The sequence below is a fragment of the Bos grunniens genome, chromosome 6 (genome assembly GCF_055505025.1).
Source record: "Bos grunniens cultivar Pamir isolate PY7600 chromosome 6, Bosgru_T2T1.0, whole genome shotgun sequence".
NCBI lineage: Eukaryota > Metazoa > Chordata > Mammalia > Artiodactyla > Bovidae > Bos > Bos grunniens.
In genome coordinates this window covers 13036453-13057312 of record NC_141170.1, presented here as the reverse complement: position 1 = coordinate 13057312, position 20860 = coordinate 13036453, and the positions used below count along the sequence as shown (strand labels likewise).

At 40.6% G+C, this 20860-nt stretch overlaps 1 protein-coding gene across 3 annotated transcripts in view; it reads left to right on the top strand.

Moving 5' to 3' along the window:
• STX18 (syntaxin 18) overlaps positions 1 to 20860 on the top strand; it is a 119727-nt gene that overhangs the window by 30096 nt on the left and 68771 nt on the right. The window contains exon 1 of one of the 3 annotated variants that reach the window (XM_086404820.1): positions 14093 to 14222. The exons of the other annotated variants lie outside the window; for them this stretch is intronic. The gene's annotated coding sequence lies outside the window, so the exon portion shown is untranslated. Of the gene's footprint in view, positions 1 to 14092; positions 14223 to 20860 lie in introns of those variants that run through there. 3 annotated transcript variants of the gene reach the window in all.

The window sequence follows — 20860 nt, the reverse complement described above, 5'->3', positions numbered from 1 at the left end:
TACCTGCCTTGTAGGGATGTTTATACACACACACACACATTCAGAATAGTATCAGACTCATAGTAATGCTCAATATATATTAGCTTTAGTTTAAACAGACCACATAGGACCACTGGGCCATGACGATAGGCATTCAAAAATGAATATAAATATAATTGAGATTGTTGTGTGTGTGTTAGTCACTCAGTCCTGTCTGACTCTTTGCGACCCCATGGACTGTAGTCCCCCCAACTAGGCTCCTCTGTCTATGGGATTCTCCAGGCAAGAATATTGGAGTGGGTTGCCATTTCCTTCTCATATCAGTAAAAATAGTGGAAAACTCTTAAGGAGTTGCTGCGTAATTTGAGCAGCTCACATTGCATGAAGGCAGCTTAAGAATGCTGAGTGGAGGAGCCGAGCATTGGTGTGCAGGAGAACGTTCACGCAGCAAAACATGCCCAGCGTTGTCTGTGCACTCTGCCACGTGGATGTGTATGATGTCTGCATATTCCGCATGTCAAGTTCAGAGGAGAAGGGTGCTATGAGGTGCTCCTTTAGACGGGAGCTAAGGACAATGCCTGGGCCATGCCCTCAGAGAGTAAAGGATATGGATCAGAATATCCTGGTTCGTGAGGAGGAGAGAATTTTGATTAAATAATCGGTTAAGCATCATGCAACAGAGGGAAGACCAGGAGGGTTGTCTGTATTAATTGGTTATCATGTAGAGAGTAGTTTCGTTGAAGACTTAGTTGAGAGAAGCCAGGTCAGAGAGCTTAAGAATAGATAAATCAGTGTCTTGAAAAATCAGGGCAAAGTGAACCATCCATTCAGGGTTCTTAGTATTGAAAGACAGGAGTGAAAGAGCTTTAAAAGGTAGAAATCATATCTAACTCTGAAATTCTCTTTCTGCCATAACCAAATAGCTGAAAGAACTTTGTTTTTACTCTAGTTTTTTTAAAATGAGAACAATGATAGGATGAATTTCATTCACAGAGTTTGCTTTCCATTCCAACTGCACTGTCTGTTGCTGTGTTCGACAAATTGATTGCTTAATTTATGATAATGTTTATGCAACTGCTTTCCTCATCTGCAGTGAAAAGACTGAGAAACATTTCTTTGGTTTGTGTATCTACGAGTCCTCCTGATTTGTAGAGAAGCCTTGAAGCCTTTACTTGACCACTCAGTAAAGAGTTCCTGAGCACTTTCAAGGTGCTGCTCGAAGCAGAGACGTCATAATGGACAACTCCTGGCCTCATGGATCGTGAAGGCTGAGGGCTGATAATCATGGCTCCTTTGATCATCATGTCTCCTTCGGGCCCCTTCTCTCCCTCAGTGGAAGCTGGAATCTCAGAGTTCTCCCTCCAGTAGTCAACTCTTACGTATTTGGATGGTTTTCTTCCAGGTCCTCCATGTTTTCATCATAGCCCTGCCCTCAGATTGACATTAAAAAGAAAAAAATTTATGTCATTTATAGAAGCAATGATTGAACATCCGTCTTTTCTAAGAAAAGTTAGAAGTTTATGGTTGTCTTCATCGTAGCCAACCAGCATGTTATTACTGTGCTAGCAAGGAGACACTGCAGACCTCTGGCTTTGTCGTGAGTGCTGGGGTACTTTTTATTCATCAGAGGATTAAGAATCTCATCAGTTATTCCTTTCTGTTGGGTGCCTGTTATAAAACGTAGAAATGTGATTTTTTATTGACCTTGGAATATTTAGAGATATTCAAGGTGCCATGTTTAAGTAATCTACTGATGGACTTTGAAAATACTAATATCAGCATTCCCATGTTCTGCTGGCAAATGTAGCCCCTAAAGTCAGCTCTAACACAGTAAGATTCAGGAACTGAGGAGAGAAAGCTGACTGAGATGACTCTGCAGGTTGAAGTCCCCCACACTCCTCCGTCACTTCAACCTTTTTCTCTGTCCTTCCTTTGATTAGGATTGGCCTGTGGCTCTATGCAGGGTTGCTTTTTCTAGGGTAATGTTGCGGTCAGGTCTTTGAGCCTACTTTCTGTGAGATCATAGCTGAATGGGAGGCCCTGAGAGGTCTGGCGTGCCTACAGCTGGGATTTGGCGTCTAGGTTCTTCCTGATCTTACTCTCAAGGTGCAAGTGCTTCTGAACTAACATGGAATGTAATTTCTGGGATTTGCTAATGGGAGAACTAAGGAAAGGTTTCCTGTCTCCTGTCTCCTCTTAGTCTTTGGGAAACTTCTAAAAATTTTGAACTTACACTGCCTCCTTCCTTAAATTTTTGAGTTGAATGCATTCATGTCCATTTGATGTGTATATTATCATATTCCTGGATTTTATTCTTGAACCGAGTTGGAAAGTTTCAAGGCAAACATTTGGTTTTCTGTTAGCCCACAAATTGGGCAATGGTTGTTCAATTATGGTCTGCCGTTGACTTAGGCAGAGTCACATGTTAGAAGTATATTTTGCTAGTAACCCACAAAGCATACCAACTGTCAGTCCTTTGTCATGTCTGCCTGTGGGCAGGAATCTCACAGTAGTAGTACTATTCCAGGATTTCATCTGTGGATTACTTAAATGTGTCATCTAGAAACTCACTGTAAAATACATTAGTGACAAAATAGCCAGGCATAGATGTTATGCCTGCCCACCTACCTAAAAATTCTACTCATCTCCCAGTGGATTCAGATGCTTCCCAGAATACTCAGCTCACAAACGTGCCTCAAATGTAGTAAAGGAAACCCAGTCCAATATGATGAGGAAATATTAATTTGCTGACTGTTTGCCCTGTGATACGTTTATTATTCATTATTAAATGGTTGTGGTGGATGCCTGGTTTGTTTTTTTGTTCCCAAACCACTCTTCTATCAACAATAGCACCTTCCTCCTTTTGGAAGCTGATACTGCCTCTGACTTCGAACATAGTTTCAGCAGAAGCTGCTGTTCTTCCATGTAACATCCTCCACCCTTCAGGTCACACACCATAGGCAGGGATCAGGCTCCAGTCAGGACAGTAAGACTCATTCCCTAAGATTTCCTGGGCTTCCCTGGTGGCTCAGTGGTAAAGAATCCACCTGCAGTGCAGGAGATGCAGGTTGAGTCCTTGGGTCGGAAAGATCCCCTGGAGAAGGAAATGGCAACCCACTCCAGTATTCTTGGCTGGGAAATCCCACGGACAGAGGAGTCTGGCGAGCTATAGTCCCTGGGGTCCCAAAGACTCAGAGATGACTGAGCGATTAAAATAACAACAAACATTTTTTAAAAATTGGGTTTTGAGAAAAGAGTCATTCTTTGTCCAGAGGCCTGATTTAACAAATAAAAGGAGCTGTTGACAATGTTCCCATTGCTGAATTGCAGTAAGAGAATTAAAGCTGAAATACAGAAGGAAAACCGGGTTAGAAATCAAGGGAGCTCTCGAGGGATTTTTTTTAATTAAAAAACTAATTTATTTTTAATTGAAGTATAGTTTACTCATATTAATTTCAGATATACAACATAGTGATTTGATATCTTTATAGACTTCACATCGTACAAAGTTCTTATGGTATTATTGCCTGTATTCCCTGTCCTGTACATTGCATCCCCGACTCCTTTATTTTACAATTGGTGGGTAGTTTGCACCCCTCCGTCTCCCTCACCTATTTCACCCCTACCTGCCTCCTTCCCTCTGGCCGCCACTAGCTTTTTCTCTGTACCTGTGAGTCTGTTTCTTTTTTATTATGTTTGTTTGTTTTGTTTTTTAGATTCCACCTATAAGTGAAACATATAGTATTTGTTTTTCTCTGTCAGACTTACTTCACTTAGCGTGAGATACCCTTTAGGTCCATCTGTGTTGTCACAGATGGCAAGATTTCATTCTTTTTTGTAACTGAGTATTATTCCATTGTGTGTACGTATGTATCACATCTCTATTTATTCATCTGTTGATGGGTACACTTAGGTTGCTTCCATGACTTGGCTATTAATGCTACAGCGAACATCGGGGCGCATATATCTTTTTGAATTATTGTTTTTGTTTTCTTTGGATAAATACCCAGAAGTGAATTGCTGGAGTGTATGGTAGTTTTGTTTTTAATTTTTTGAGGAACCTCCATACTATTTTTCACAGTGACTGCAACCAATTTACATCCCCATCAGAAGTGCCTGAGGGTTCCCTTTTCTCCACATCCTTATGGACACTTGTTATTTCTTGTCTTTTTGATGACAGTCATTTTGCCTGGTGTGAGGTGACATCTTACTGGGGTTTGCTTGTCATTTCCCTGATAATGAGCATCATTCCATCCCCAAACAGAAGAATGCACGTTCCTTTCAAGTGCACACAGAACCTTCCCCAGGATAGATCACGTTAGGCCACAGAAGTCTCAATACATTTAAGAAGAAAGAATCCGTTTCAAGCATTTTTCTGACCACAACGGCATGAGACTAGAAATCAGTTATAGGAAGACAATTGGAATAAACACAAATCCATGGAGACTAAACAGCGTGCTACCAAAAGCACCAGTGAGTCAACAAAGAAATCAGAGAGGAGGTCAAAGAGTAGCTTGAGGCAAATGAAAGTAGAAACACAGCTTTCCAGAATCTGTGGGATGCAGCAAAAGCCGTTCTAAGAGGGAAGTTTATAGCAATACAGGCCTTATTTTAAGAAACAAGAAGAGTCTCAAATGAACAACCTAACTTTACACCTAGAAGGACTAGAAAAAGAACAAAGTAAACCCCGAGTCAGTAGAAGGAAAGAAATAATAAAGATCAGAGCAGAAATAAATGAAATAGACACCAAAACAAACAATAGAAAAGATTGGTTAAACTATGAGCTGGTTTTTTTTCTTTTGTTTTGGTGGTGGTCTTTTTTTTTTTTTTTTTTAAAGATAAGCAGAATCGATAAACCTTCAGGCAGACTCACAGAGAAGTTTTTAAATACCTACTTCCAGTTGTCTCAGAGGGCCAGCTGTGTCTTTGCCCTTCCCATGTCTTAACATTAAACGGTTGTCCTTAACTGGTGGCAGTTCAGCCTCCTGGGTATATTTGGCAATGTCTAGAGACATTGCTTGGGGGATGCTGCTAAACTACCCTACAATGTACAGGACAGCTCCTACTCCCCACATAATTTCCCTACAACAAAGAGTTATCTGGCTCAAAATGTCAGTAGAGCTTAGGGTGATAAACCCTGAAGTTTAATCCTTCTTTCAAACATGTTGGATAACATTGGCATCCATTCAGTCCCCACTCCCCATTTTTGGAACACTAGCTAGAACTAGTTTCTATTCAAGAGACCCTTAGCTAATTTAGGGGTATATATGAACTAATTGTGAATGTTGTTTGTTATTGGTACACATTTTAGTCCCATATTTAAGATATTTCAGTACACAAGTGACCCGATGAACCCCATCACTCAGATTTAGGGGGACTGTTGATTCACCTACCACAGGGGTTCAGATGGACACTTATAGCCTGTCTTGTGTACCCAAGCGACGTATCTAAACTTGCAAACTTTTGATGCATAACCTATTCATATAAATTGCTGCTAGGATTGCATCAAAATTATGCTGTCCTCCCTAAGATTTCTTTTGAGATTTATATTCAGCCCATGTTAGGGATGAAATATCCATTTTTAGGAGTAACTGTGCGGAACAAAACACTGTCTTATAAGGGCCTTGATCATGCTTGGTAAGTACAGGGAGCTACAGCATCTGTATTAACATGGGCTGGGCAAATGAAGTTCCCTCTTTGAAACTATTGCAAAGTAAGGTACCTCTGATTCATTTTCAGACTCATATACAGGAGTTTCTCAATGACAACTCAATGAAAAGAATGTTAGTAATGACTTCACAGCGAGAATTTGAGGTGTTAAGCACAGCCCTCCAGTTCATCTTGTAGATTAGGAATCAGATTTAATATTTCTTACATTTTTCACTAAATCTTTCTTTGACTAATGTCTTCTAAAAACCGTGACTGGGAATTCGCCCTAAGTTTCTTTCTCCTTGGCCTCCCTCATCGCTCTGGTTAAGCTGGGGTTGAATTGCAGAGCATTTTGTGAGGTGAGTTTCTCTGCCTCTCTCCCTCTCCCACTCCTCCTGGCACATAGTTGACTCATTAAATGTTTGCTCGAAGAACAATGCATATCTGTTTTTGAATTCTACTAACTTCTAAATTTTGATTTCCAGCTCAAACTTCTCCTCAAACACTACATTCTACTGCCTACTTGACGTGCTTGCTCAGAGGTCCGGTAGACCCTCGGTGTCCTTGCTTTTCATGGCAAATGCTAGGTCTGCTCCTGTCCTACTCCTGTCTTAGGGGCTTTGTACTTGTTCGCTCTACTTGTAATGCTTTCCCCCAGAGTATCTGTCAGGAGAACTCTTAGCTCCCCTCCCTTAAGCATGTCCTATATGTCATCTTGTCAGTGAGGCCATCTTAACCCCTCTATTTAAAAATTATAATTCACCTGTTCCCTCACACTCTACCTAGATTTCCCTTCCTTTACTCTACTTTTTCTTGTTTTTCCCCATAACACTCATCACCATCTGATATACTTTACTGGGGCTTCCCAGGTGGCTCAGGGGTAAAGAATTTGCCTGCCAGTGCAGGAGACAAGGGTTTGATCCCTGGATCGGGAAGATCCCCTGGAGAAGGAAATGGCAACCCACTCCAGTATTCTTGCCTGGAAAATCCCATGGACAGAGGAGCCTGGCATGCTGCAGTCCATGGGGTCGCAAATGAGTTGGGCACTACTCAGTGACTGAACAAGTAATATACTTTATTGACAAACTTATTTTTATATGTTATTTTTAATATATTTATTATATTTATTGTTTATTATCTGTTTAGACTCTGAGCCTGGTAGGCTTGCAGTCCATGGGATCGCTAAGAGTTGGATATAACTGAACGACTTTACTTTCACTTTTGACTTTCATGCATTGGAGAAGGAAATGGCAACCCACTCCAGTGTTCTTGCCTGGAGAATCCCAGGGACGGCGAAGCCTGGTGGGCTGCTGTCTGTGGGGTCGCACAGAGTCGGACACGACTGAAGCGACTTAGCAGCAGCAGCAGCAATTGTAAGCAGAGCCAAGATCGTTCAAACTGGGATCTTTTGACTCCCAAATTTAATTCAGTTTTTGTTACAAACCAGCTTCTTTGTTTTGACTTCAGAATGGCCTGATATTTCTGGTCTCCTGAAGTGTTTGGCTTAGTCTTTGTTTCAAAATAATTAATTTTCTTTATGTGCTGTGCTGTACTTAGTCGCTCAGTTGTGTCTGACTCTTTGTGACTCCACAGACTGTAGCCCACCAGGCTCCTCTGTTCATGGAGATTCTCCAGACAAGAATAATGGAGTGGGTTACCATGCCCTCCTCCAGGGAATCTTCCCAACCCAGGGATCAAACCCAGGTCTCCCGCATTGCTGGCAGATTCTTTACCATTTGAGCCACCAGAGAAGCCTATATAACCTACATAATTAAAGTGACGTTTGTTTCTGACTGCAAGACCAAAACCTCTAGGATTTTTACCGAATTTGGAGGCTATGTTTGGGATGATCTAAAGGGAAATACAGGCTACGTAGCATAAAAGAGATGAGAATGTGTAGTCAGAAGAGGCAGTTTTCTTCCAGAGTCACATCAGTGGGGAATGGAGAGACCCAAATGACAGACTCTTAAGACACCATGAACATACAGAAAACAAAAACAAAGACAACAGTGGTTTGGGATTTGACCCCCAAGTTGAAAGTCCTAGAAGCAGGTGCTTTTCACTTGAGCATTTCTACATGTTATAGTCTAGAAGGCATGGCAGCTGTGACACATTTACTTGATGATAACTCATAATTCTCCCAAGCAGTCATGGGAGGCCAGCTAGTATTTAAATTAAAAACACCCCCCCCATTTGGACTTCTGTATCTGTGTTTGGATGGCCAAAGTTGTTTGTTCTGTGGTCGGCTCTCTGGCATGGTGGCTGATAGACAGGAAGTGAAGTGAAGTGAAGTCGCTCAGTCGTGTCTGACTCTTTGCAACCCCGTGGACTGTAGCCTACCAGGCTCCTCAGTCCACGGAATTTTCCAGGCAAGAGTACTGGAGTGGGCTGCCTTTTCCTTCTCCAGGGGATCTTCCCAACTCAGGGATGGAACCCGGGTCTCCCGCACTACAGGCAGATGCTTTAGCGTCTGAGCCACCAGTGCTTACCTTGGGGACTGGAGCATAACGTGCTAGGAGAGTCTGTGTATCTTTCTAGTTGGCTTCTTTTTTTAATTTTAGTTTAATATTAACATACAATAAATTTGACTTTTAAACTGTTCAGCTCTGTGAATTTTAATACACATATGCATATATGTTTTACCAACATAAATGTATATATACATACATATGTATTCTCTTTTGGTATAACCATTTTAGTCAGAATACAGAACAATTACCTCTAAAATCTCCCTCATGTTATCCCTTTGTAGCCAACCCCGTCCAGCCATAACCGGTCCTTTCTTGCTGTAGTTTTGGTTTTTTGAGAATTTTATGTAAATGGAATCATGTAGTATGTAATCCTTTGATACTGACTTCTTTTCTCAAGTACAAAGCCTTCAATCTTAATATAAAGCCTTTGAGATTCCTTTAAGCTGTGTGTTTATTCAGAGCTCCTTCTTTACTGCTGCGCAGCAGTATCTGGAGGCACCATGATCATCACTTCTTGAGGACATTGAGGTTGTTTCCTGTTTTTGGCAATTATGATAGAGCTGCTGCATATTTGTGTATAGGTTTTTGTGTGAGAATAAATTTTTGTTTCTCTAGGGCAGATGGCCAGAAGTGGGACTGCTAGGTCATATGATAACTATATGTTATAAAAAACTGCCTGTGTACAAATGTTCTTAGCAGTGTTATTCATAATGAGGAAAAAGTGAAAATAGCCCAAATGTCCATCAACTTGAGGAATGGGTAAATAAAATCTGATATATCTATACAGTCAGTATTATTTGGCAGTAAAAAGAAATGTACTGATACTTATTGCAACAGGGATAAACCTTGAGAATATGCTTAATGGAAGAAACCAGTCACAAAGGACCACTTGTTGTATGATTCCATTTCTGTGAAATGTCCAGAAGAGAGGTATCTGTAGAGACAGGAGGTAGTATGGTTGTCTGGGGCTGGGAGGTTGGGTAGATATGGGAAGTGACTGCTGATGGATATCGCATCTTTGGAGTGATGAAAACATTCTAAAATTGATTGAAGTGATGGCTGCACAACTTGTGGATATACTAGAAACCATTGAATAGCACAGTTTAAATGAGTGAATTGTATACTATATGAATTATATCTTGGTAAGGCTGTTTAATGGCAACCCACTCCAGTATTCTTGCGTAGGAAATCTCATGGACAGAGTCTGAGCCTGGTGGGCTGTAGTCTGTGGGGTCACAAAGAATCAGACACGACTTAGCAACTGAGCACACAAGCTGTTTAAAAAAATAATAAACTGCTAACTTCTTTCCCACAGTGGCTGTACATTTTTGTATTCTCACCGGCAAAGCGTGGGAGGTCTAGGTGTTCATGTAAACCTCACCAGCACTTAGTATTGTCAGTATTTTTTATTTTAGCTACTTTTAATAGGTGTGTAGTGATATTTCACTACTCATTTGCATTTCCCTAGTTAATGATATGGAATAGTTTTCATATGCCTATCTGCTTTCTTTAGTGAGGAATCTGTGCATGTCTTGAGCTCATTTTATGACTGAGTTGTTTGTTTTCTTAGTGTGAAGATTGAGAGGTCTTGATATGTTCTGAATGCAAGTCCTTTGTCAGATATGTGGTTTGCAAGTATTTTCTCTTCCTCTCCTGATTAGCTCGTCTTTTTTCTCTCTTCAGTACTTCTTGATGAATTCCAAGTTCTCAGGGTTTCATTGTCTGATTACTCCTGTACCCTCAGTGCTTAATATCTGGCATGAAATATCTGGCATAAAACAGATATGCAGTTAATATTTGATGGATGAATGAATGAGTTCCCCCTTCTTACTGATTAGCAACAGGTTTTTTTTTTTCGGAGAGATAATATATTAAAAGTAAACCTGATTAAAATATTTCCTTTCTATACATACTCTTTAAAAAAAAAAAAATCTCTAATATAGACTGTAAAGCCTGTCATGATACAGCTTGATTCCTTGAACATTTCCTGTTCTCCTCGGCCTTATAACCTTTACAGGTGTTGTTCCTTCTGTCTCGAGCACTTTTCCTCCCACTCTCTTTGCCAGGCTAATTTATTTATTTCCTAGTTCAAGCATCGCCTTTGCTCATTCAATCTAGACTCTGGGAATATAAGAATAAATAAGACAAACACAGTCCCTTATCCTCTTGAGGCTTACCTTTCATGGCAGAAACCCTCTCCCCCTTGCCCCAGTCTAGGCTGGGCGTCTCTGTCTCATAGTGTCCCTGTTTTTACTTAACAAAACTTTAATTATTTATAATTAAGTATGTTCACCATACCGACCGTAAACCAATGACCTTTAAATATTTTTGTTTATTTGTCCCTTAAAAGAATTTTGGACAAAGCCAAGCAACCTTGTATATATATTTCAAGCTGACATCTACACTTTTTTTCTTTATAACTTTAAATAGTTGCAAAGGATATAATTTCCAGCATGCTATAAAACTTGACATTTTAAAGTTAAACTTTTGGTCACTCTTTTAAATGTATCCCATGAAATCTAAATACTGTATATGATGCTCACCATCATTTGTTGGAAAAAGAAATCCCTAAAAATTCCTTTTTATAGTCATAAATTTTACAATCTTTCTTTTTCTTCATAAACTCCATTTCATTTCCCCCACATAATATCCTATCCTTGGTTATTGCTGAAATCTTTTATTGTTCATTCTCTTCTACTTCTTTGCAACAGAAATAGGTATGCAAGTAGAAATTTAATTTTTAAAGTATTTCCAGTGATAACCAAAAGGCTGTAATTGTTCTCTGTTGAATTATTGTATTGAATTATTCTGTGTTTAGTTACTTTGGCAGTTATTATCAATGTGCATATATTAAAACAAAAAAAAATATGTTATTTGACATGAAAAGACTCTTAAGGAAACAGATTTTTTTTAAAACTGGATTATGTGCAAGTAGATGAATGTTACTTTTTTCTAGATCATAACAGTATTCTATATCAACTGCATTCTTAGTTTTCATTTCTTATGACATAAGAGCTGAGAAACCTTGGAAACCTTGTTTGCACACATAACAGACACGAATGGAAGGAGTTTTGTGTTCGCACTGCCACTCCTCTCTGTTGTTTGAACTTCCTCTGCGTTACAAGCCCAAACTGTCATCAAAACTTTTAAATATGATCTGCCAGATGAAAACTGAGTTAGATCCTCTGTTAATTTTGTTGAGTGGGGAATGTTGGAAACCGTCCCCTCCCGCCAACCCCCAAGCTTGTGGAAGGGTTTGTTGTTCAGTCATAAACGTCATTCCCAGGATTTCTAAGTGTCCCTTTGTTAGAAGTTTTTATGTCTAGGCCTATGCACCATAATAAGCTTCAGGTGTGGTGGAGCTCTGACTTTAAGAAGCGGAAAAGGTCCTTGTGAAGGGCTTGTGGGAAAGTAGACCAGCAGGATGTGGATCAGCAACAGGTTCGCAGGAAGAGTCGCTTCAGAAAAGAGTATACATAGATGTCGAACTCTAGAAATCGACTTCCTTAAAATTATGTGTGCCTGATACCCGTTAGAAGTCCATCCTGTGTTTCCTAGTATCCATCCGTCTGCCACGTGGACTATTGCTTCAGGATTCGTGAGGCAAAGAACCAGCCCCCATCTTCTCAACTCAGAACTCCTATCAAGAAGAACTTAATATATATTTTCTCACTGATCCAGAAAAAAAAAAATTTTTTTTCATGTAAAATTTTTGTGTAAAATCTGAACTTGCTCATCTTTTATATTTTCTTTGAAAAGACACAAAGGGAAAATGTTTTTATTCCTGAATAGTATTGTATGCTTTGGAACTCATTATTAATTTTCAAGAATAAAATGTTCTTTTACAAGTAAAGTTTTTGACTCAGTAGCTGTCTTGCTAACAATGATTATACCACTTACCTTAAATCCTTTTTCTCCGTTTTCCCAATTACACTGTTGTTAAAAGAAACTTTTACTGTTCTTCAAGTAATATGGTTCTGCTTGAATTCTCCATGGAAATAATTTTTTTGGGTACTTTTTATCCTAATGTAATTTTCAAAGCTTAGAAAAAAAGTAATTGTCATTTGTTTTCTTTTTACCTGCAGTGGTTTTGAGGTATCTGGGAGATGCTTTTAGGCATATTACACCTATAGGGCAATAGAGGTCTGTGTGCCTGCAACATGCAAATAGGCTATATTGCTGCTGAGAAATAAGAACCGCAGATTGGCAGCTTCACCTTTCTGTTAATGTGCAGATTCTTAATGCTTAGTATCCTGGAGGTTTCTGCTTTTCTGCAGAAAATCTAATACAGATTTTCGATTGCCTCTTAAAATGCTACACTTCTCCAGGAAACCTTATCTTTGCTATAGCATCTGGTTTTCTGTGAAGTCATAATTTTGAATCAGAATTTCCAGCTGTTGGCATCTTGTTTTATGGAGCCTGAATTGAAAATCAAAAACTAGGTTATGTATTTAAATAACAGAAGTGAATGTTATCTTTCTTTTTCTAAAACAGTATGGCAATTGTATATAAGTATTTCCAATTTGCAGCGTTATTGTTCATGATTTGCTCCAAGAGAAACAAGGTTGAACAACAGCTGAACAGCTTTAAGTGAGTAGGTTACGTTTTATTCTTCTCTTGTGTCCCGTGAACCTACACACATGGTGTCTGCCTAGGGACAGATAAGAACTGCAAAATAAGAATTGTTGGTGCTCAGCAAGCACCTTACAGATGGGTTAGTCTTGACTCTGTAGTTTCTAGATGAGGAAACCAAGGTCTTATTTTGCCCTGTATATAGAAAATGATCACTGACTTGAGGCAGAAGAAATCGGGTTTAATGATATTAAGATAAACGTGTTGTTTACTGTTCTGAAGTCAGTCGTTCTGAACAAGGGGACCGAGGGAGGGGAGTCCCGGCAGGCCTGCTGGAGGACTGCTGTGCGCCTAGCCTAGGCTGGGGTGCCACGTGAGGCCAGTAACTCCTTTCCCTGTCTGGGAAGCCATTTGGCAAGATCCCTCAAGATTTTAAAAGATTTTGTAACTGTCAAGCTCACGGTTCCTCTTTTAAGACTTTGTCTTAAGGAATTACAAAATCAGATAAAGATTCACTGTACAAAAATAGCCTGGTATGGTTTAGCAGAAAGATGTTCTTTACAGCATAATTTATCCTGTGGAAAATCAGAAGGAGCAGTTCAGTTATCCAGTGGTAGAGAAATAGATTATGGTAAATTTAAGCAATGAAATGTTATATAGTCATAAAGTGCTTATTTGTAGTGTCATTGGAAATCAGTAGAATATAAGATTGCATATATAATATGATTCCTTACGTAAAGGAAATTTGTGTATAAAATGGATCATATGTCAAAGTGGCAAAAGAGTTTGTATTTCTAGGTGATGATGAGTTGATTTTATTTTCTTTTTATTTTACTTATTTCACCCACTCCATGATTAGCAGAGAATAAGATTATAAAAAAAAGGAGTTTAAAATGTAGTTGAAGAGGCAAATTTTTTTTTCAAATGCCAAGGGTTGGAAAACCCCACTTTAAAATCCCACCAAGGTCAGGCTCATTGACAGTCTCTGGGGCTTGTGCTGTGTTAAGTCACATACAGCTGCCCCACCCTCATCCCCGTGGCTGGAATCCTAATGGCGGGGGGAGTGACCCATCTGGAATGTGGGCAATGGGGTGGAATCCACAAGTAACTGCTGTTTTAATCAGCAGTCATTTTATTTGGAAAAAAATTTGAAAAGCAATTTCCCCTATCGAACGAACATTCCTTTATTCTTTCATTAGCAAACATTTTTGAGTGCCCACTAGTTAGTTCTTCTGACTTGAAGGTAACATTCTACTGCTAGTGATTCTTTGCCCAGTGATTGTTGAAATGTTCCTAACTCTCTCTGCCAGAGTCTTGTGGTATACAGGTAACTTGACACAGTTCCTGTTCTTACCTGGTTCAGGTTTAATAATTAAATGGGATTAGCTATTAAATAATGCATGTTTGTGGAGAAGCCAGTCAGTTTAATACTTGTGAACTTGAAAACACCACTTTATAATCAGTGCATGTCTTGGTGGGATCCATGTTGCTGTGGCTTTGTGTGTAACATAGTCAAGCAGCAGGGCAAATTAAATGCTGTTTTTCTGAAAGGTGAGCTTTCCTAAGGCATGGTATGGCTTTCTTTGCTTCCAAACTTCTTTGAAAAAAATCTATGAATATTTTAAAGTCTTCGATTCCACTTTATAATTTAAAATTAATAATTTCTTACTACTGTAATTTCATACGTTTCGTACTAACCCCCCTAGGGGGGGAAGAAAAGTATTTACTTACTTCAAATTTCTTATACTGATTTCAGTTGGTCTCATTCCACATTACAATTATGGCTTTCCAGTCCACAAGGTATGGCTTAGAGTTGTGTTTCAAATTCGCAATGGGTTGAGCATTAATAAAGCTACTGTTTTTAATTTAAAAGAACAGATCTCTTAAGGAAAGTTTGTTAGGCTCTGGGATTAATTTTTTAGATGTTTGTTGTATGTAAGTTCATGATAGCCTCAAATTGTTATTCTCCTGCCAAGAAGTGGCACCTTTTGTTCCCCTCATTTGCCTGTTCGGCCTAGTTGTCTACTTTGCCACATTTGCAATAGCCAAGGAATTCTAGAGCTGGAATAAGGTGCCTTGGTGAGCTTTCTGTCTTTTGCAAAAATAACCTGAAGCCCTTTGATGAGTGTCTTTTCTTAAAGGCCTTCAGAGAAGGACGTCTCGCAGTCTTTCCAGCGCTTTGTGTTTCTGATTGACCATTATCTTTTTCTCTCTCCTTTTTTTTCCATCTGGTGTGAAACATAGATCTTTTTCTTTAAACTTAAGCTGTTTTGCTATTTGCCGCATATTTTGGAGTACTAATCTATACCTGTATGGATATGAACAAGTTGTTCTTAGTATCCTTCCTAAATGTTCTGACTGACTGTGTATTACCTGATTGTTTCGTCCTAACAACAGCATCATGTACCAGTGAGCTGCTATCACAGAACTATTTTTCTTGGAAAGGCTAGGAAGTCTTTGATAATGGATTGGGCCAGTGATTTAAATAGTCCAGACACATAAGCTTACATTTATTTAGCAATTTACTAGATGTCTGTGTGATACCGGGACTGTGTCAGTCCCTGTACTGGGGACCGAAGATACTGCCCACTCCCCACCCCCCACACCCCAAAAAAAGGATGAGATTAAGTGCTTCAGAATAGAGCAAGTCTAGTAGGGAGACCTTTCCGATATATTGGCAGTAATAGTATCATTCATTATTTGGGGTTTATTGCTGTTAATGGGTTTATTTTCCAGTATTATTTTGCAGAGAAGTTGAAAAGTGGCTTCAGATCTATTTGCTTTTTGCCCCACCCCCCAAACCCAGAAGTGCTTCCCTCCAGAGAAAAATCATTCTAAAAAAGCTTGCAAATTTAGGGAAGACATATATAAATGAGTTGTAAATTTATGTGGTGAAAACAATATGAGGTTCTATGGAACAAGATTTTTCCTTTTATAGAAAAGAGTGATTGAGTTGGATTTTCCCAGTTCATATTGTTACTGAAGTTTTATGTGACTTATTTTAATTAGTAGAAGACATCTGTTCATTTACAGCAACTAGTGATCACACCTCTCTTTGACACATACCATAGACCCTCAGGGAGAAGGCGATGGCACCCCACTCCAGTACTCTTGCCTGGAGAATCCCATGGATGGAGGAGCCTGGTGGGCTGCCATCTGTGGGGTCGCACAGAGTCGGACATGACTGAGCGACTTCACTTTCACTTTTCACTTTCATGCATTGGAGAAGGAAATGGCACCCCACTCTAGCACTCTTGCCTGGAGAATCCCAGGGACGGCAGAGCCTGGTGGGCTGCCATCTATGGGGTCGCACAGAGTCGGACACGACTGAAGTGACTTGGCAGCAGCATAGACCCTCAGATGTGAACACCTAGGAGTAGTTTTTCCTGACCATAGCATTAGTTCAGTTCAGACCACACCATGTTGTCTCCTTATGCTCTTGTGTCTTAGAAGATAAAGTTAGTCTTCGTTTAACTCAGCAGGCACAATACACATTTTGTTCTAGGTATAATAGATGTATCTCAGGAAGCTATCTATGACAGGGTGATTCTGAGGGCTGGTGTTCATTTCTGATTGACAGATCTTACAAATTCTAACAAATAGGGAGTATAGATGTTAGTTAAGAGCAAAGGTTCTGGAGCCACATTACCCAGGTTTTAATCTTGTTATGCTATTAGCCAAGTGACCATGGGCACAGTGTTCAACCTTGCTGCCCCCCTCCTTTTCCTCATGTGTAAAATAGGGATAATACTACTCTTCACCTCATAGATTAAGGAGAGTTAAGTGAGCTAACATCTGTAGAATCAAACCATGCCTGGTGTGGAGCGCTGTATGGACACTAGTGAGTGTGTGATGGGTGTCTTGACACCGGTTGATGTTTCTGAATCATAAGATGCCCTTCATAGGTCCGGGGGCTGGTTGGCCAACACTGCGTGAGTTGAACGGCGATGTAGCTTTTTCTGGTTTTCCTTAGTCCTACTCATCCCCTGCGGTGCCCCAGTTTTTCTGCACTGATGGTTCATTATAAACATCTTAGAAACTGGAAGTCTGTGCTCTTTATTGGCATATTGTGCAGTAATCCCGGGAATTCGGCCTGAGCCCCTGGGAGCTAAATCAGAGGTCACGCCCTCCGAAAGCCTCTCTGAGCTGTCCTTCTGGGGCAGGTACTGGGGGCGGGGGTTGGAGGGGTCTTGTCGACCTTGTGGCTCCCCTGGCTCTGGGGAGCCTGAGGGGGCGCCAGGGCAGTGAGTGGTCCACTTGCACATCTGTGATCATCCACTCCCCTTGCCAGCCTTCTCGGTCCTGTATCTGGGATGGCAGACCCTACCTCAGTCCTCAGAAACCGCCACAGCCCTGTGCTGACTCAATTGCTGGTTTTATGGAATTCATTTCTGTGTCTTGGTTCTTCCAGGCGTTATTAGGTCCTCTCAGATACAAGCTAATTTGCCTTGGCAGTATGAGAGAATCTTAACCCTGTTGGGTTCCAGAAGTTCCTTCACTGGGCATTAAAGGCCTTTTTTGCATACTATTACTACTACTAAGTTGCTTCAGTCGTGTCCGACTCTCTGCCACCCCATAGACGGCAGCCCACCAGGCTCCCCCATCCCTGGGATTCTCCAGGCAAGAACACTGGAGTAGGGTGCCATTTCCTTCTCCAAGTCTTTGCATAGTCCTTCTCATATGCCAGGTTCTTTTCTGAGCAAAAAATAACGCATTTCACTCTCATATATGTGTGGTGTGTACTAATACTATTATTTTTCCTATTTTTACAAAAGGAGAAACTGAGGCAAAGATAGGTTAAGTAATCTGGGCAGAGCCTCCCCATGGTGACTGTCAGAGCCAGTGTTGGATCCAGGCTGTCTGCGTGCAGACTCTGCTCACCAGTGCCCCCTCTTCGTTGCTGGTTCTTAGCCTGCTTGTCCGTTAGACTTATCTGCAGAGCTTGCCAAGAGGGCCGGGGGCAGAGAGAGACATTTTACCTGGCCCTTCCGGAGACCCAATCAAATCTTCCATCTTCTCCCTTTTATAGAAAAAAAGATCACTCTCCCTGTTTTTCTAATCTACTAGGCTCTTTCCTTTTCCCCTTTTCATGACGTATAGATGGTAAAGAATCTGCCTGCAATGCGGGAGACCTGGGTTCGATCCCTGGGTCAGGAAGATCCCCTGGAGAAGAGAATGGCTACCCACTCCAGTATTTTTGCCGGGAGAATCCCATGGACGGAGGAGCCTGGCAGGGCCACAATCCATGGGGTCAGAAAGAGTCGGACACGACTGACTAACACTTAGTAGGGTTTTTAATGGCCTTTTACAATGATGGGCATAGAGCTCTATGGTTTGACTCTGTAAGGTAAGGCCCACGGGGACAGGGACATCCTTTCTCCCTGTGTATATCTTGTCTGGTGCCCAGCACAGTGTTACAGATATACACAGGACTTGAGTGTTAACCCTCAGTGGATGCTTCCACGTACTGTTACCACTTCATCACATCACTTTATTTATCACTTTTACCACATTGGGGGAGATCCCAGGATGTATGGCAAGAGTGTGGATAGTTAACTGGGCGGATCTAATTTGGCCAGCTCTAGTATATCAGAGCCTCAGTTTTGTTACCTCTAAAATTGTAAAGGTGGTACTATTAGAAGACTTCTGTAAAGATGAAATGAGATATGTGAAAATACGGACTATGCTCTGTCCTGTAGTGCTGTGCTGCGCTTAGTCGCTCAGCTGTGTCTGACTCTTGGCGACCCCATGGACTGTAGCCCGCCAGACTCCTGGGTCCATGGGATTCTCCAGGCAAGAAGACTGGAGTGGGTTGCCATTCCCTCCTCCAGGGTATCTTCCCAACCCAGGGATCGAACCCAGGTCTCCCGCATTGCGGGCAGATTCTTTACCATCTGAGCTACTAGGGAAGCCCTGTAGTAGGAAATCAGAAATAAATGCTGAATTATTTCTTTGTAAAGTAAGCACAGTTTGAATAGGAAAAATCACTTGAAAATGTGCTGTTCAGCTTTCAGTCAAATGCAAGAAGTCATGAAGTTTTTGGAGCTCAAATAGACCTTCGGGATCAGGGAATGCAGCCCCTTCATGTGAAATACAAGTGAGGAAATGGAAGCGTAAAGAAAGGACTGGACCAGGGGCACACTGTGAGCCCAGATGCCGTCCAAACGCTGTCTTACCACTGTGACTGGCATCACCTCTGCTTCCTAGTGTTTGCACTGTCGCCTCAGTGCACTCTCGTGTATGTTACGGAGCTCTCAGAGCAACTCCCCGGCCTCCAGCACCTGACCCCAGGGGAAGGCTTTGCCTGTTGGGTAAAGTCCTAAACAAGCCACCATGGGTTATGGGGTTAAGGGGGTACAAGGAAAGAGTATGTATTTACCTTGATGTTTGTGAACAAGAAGGAGAAGAGTTAAAAATATGCAAATAGCGAATGGCTGAAAGCCCATGAACCTCTTTCCAGTTCCTCTGTTTTCCAGGAAAATGGGGCTCTTTTATCTTTCATCAGTTCTTGCAGGTATAAGGTTGATATTGGAGGGGAATGAAGTTATTCCAAGTATGCTTCTAATAGAATGTTGGTATTTTGTTTTTACTCAACATCAAGTTGTAAAAGCTTCAAAACGGCATCATGCTTTGATATAATGTTTAAACCATTATAAATATCATCTCCTATTGATGCCTTAGAATAGATGTTTTCAGTTCAGTTCAGTCGCTCAGTTGTGTCCGACTCTTTGCGACCCCATAAATCGCAGCATGCCAGGCCTCCCTGTCCATCACCAACTCCCGGAGTTCACTCAGACTCTTTCTATTAATGTTGATTATTACAGATTGAAGTAAAAGTGCTTCAGCTCACTGACATATAATATGTCTTGTTAAGTTGGGGCGTAATTGCTAGGGAAGTATCCAGCCTGTAGTGAAGATACGAAGATAATAAGATGTGTCATTTTCTAGTATCTGAACTCAAATTCTTGACTCCTGTCATCTCCCCCTCCACCTCCTGCAAAAACACATTTGTTGTTGTTGTTGTTGTTGGGATAGTTTTTGGAACAACCAAGGTGAGCACACTGTGGTGTCAAATCATTTCCATTCCCTCATCTTTTTCTGTCCTGTTTTGCAGCTTACTACATACGCCAAGAGGTCTTGATTCCCTTAAATGCTTGGGAAAGTTTTTCTTTGTAGGACCCTGAAATTAGCCGTGGACAGTGCAGAGAGGAAATGCCTGTGTCTTTTCCAAAAAGTGGGTTTGCTTAGAGAAGATGGTGATAAATGTTTAGCATTCTTAGCAGTGCCGAAACTCATGCAGAAAAACACCTATTTCAGGCCTCTTCAAAGACTTCGGTTGTCTAAAAGCAGAAACATTTGTAGTTTGGACTTTACTTAGGATTTACAATATACTGTATGAGCACTTTACAAGTATTTAATGTTTATTTTTTGACATGATAATCAGTATCTTTGTTTCCTGATTCTATATGAAGCTCTGATCCTTTTTTGTCTTTGTCTTCTTTTTTAGAAAAGTCCAAATGGGTGGATTTTTAAAAATGTAATGGAAACAATGTGGCTTAGCTTTTAAAATGATTCATTATACAGAGAAAAACCCGAAACTATAAAATGTAAATCTCATGAAAGTTAATCAGATTTGGTTGTGCACAGCCTTCATCAAAACCTGAATTTCATAAGCCTTGAAAACTCTGACGCTTTAAAAATGTTTGAGGAGTTTGCCTTTCCCATCCTCAAACGCACGCATTCTTTCAGACCACTCAGGAAGAAAGTGCTTGGAAGAGCATTGCCGACTCCCCGAGGCACCCCTGACTGGTTTCTGAAACTGAAAGAAACTTCTTGGTTGTGTGTGATAAGCAGAATTCAGAACGCGTCTCTATTTTAGCACGTGTGAAATAGAAAGTGATCGTGCTCACAAGAGTGAAATTTGAGTTATGACGTGTTGACAGATCTTCATATTAAGGCACCATAAATGATACTTTCAGTTTCCTTATGAAAACAAAGTTGAGTTCCGCTCTGAGTGATTCTCCTAATTGTTATTGTTAAATTCTTTTGCTCTGCTGTCTCTTTTCCTGCTCACACTTAGATAATCTACAAATACTGTTTGGATCCTATGTGTTTCACTTTCTCTTCTTAGCTGAAAGTTTTCGGCAAATCCTTTCCTTTCCAACAAAGTGTTTAATTTTCTGTGCACA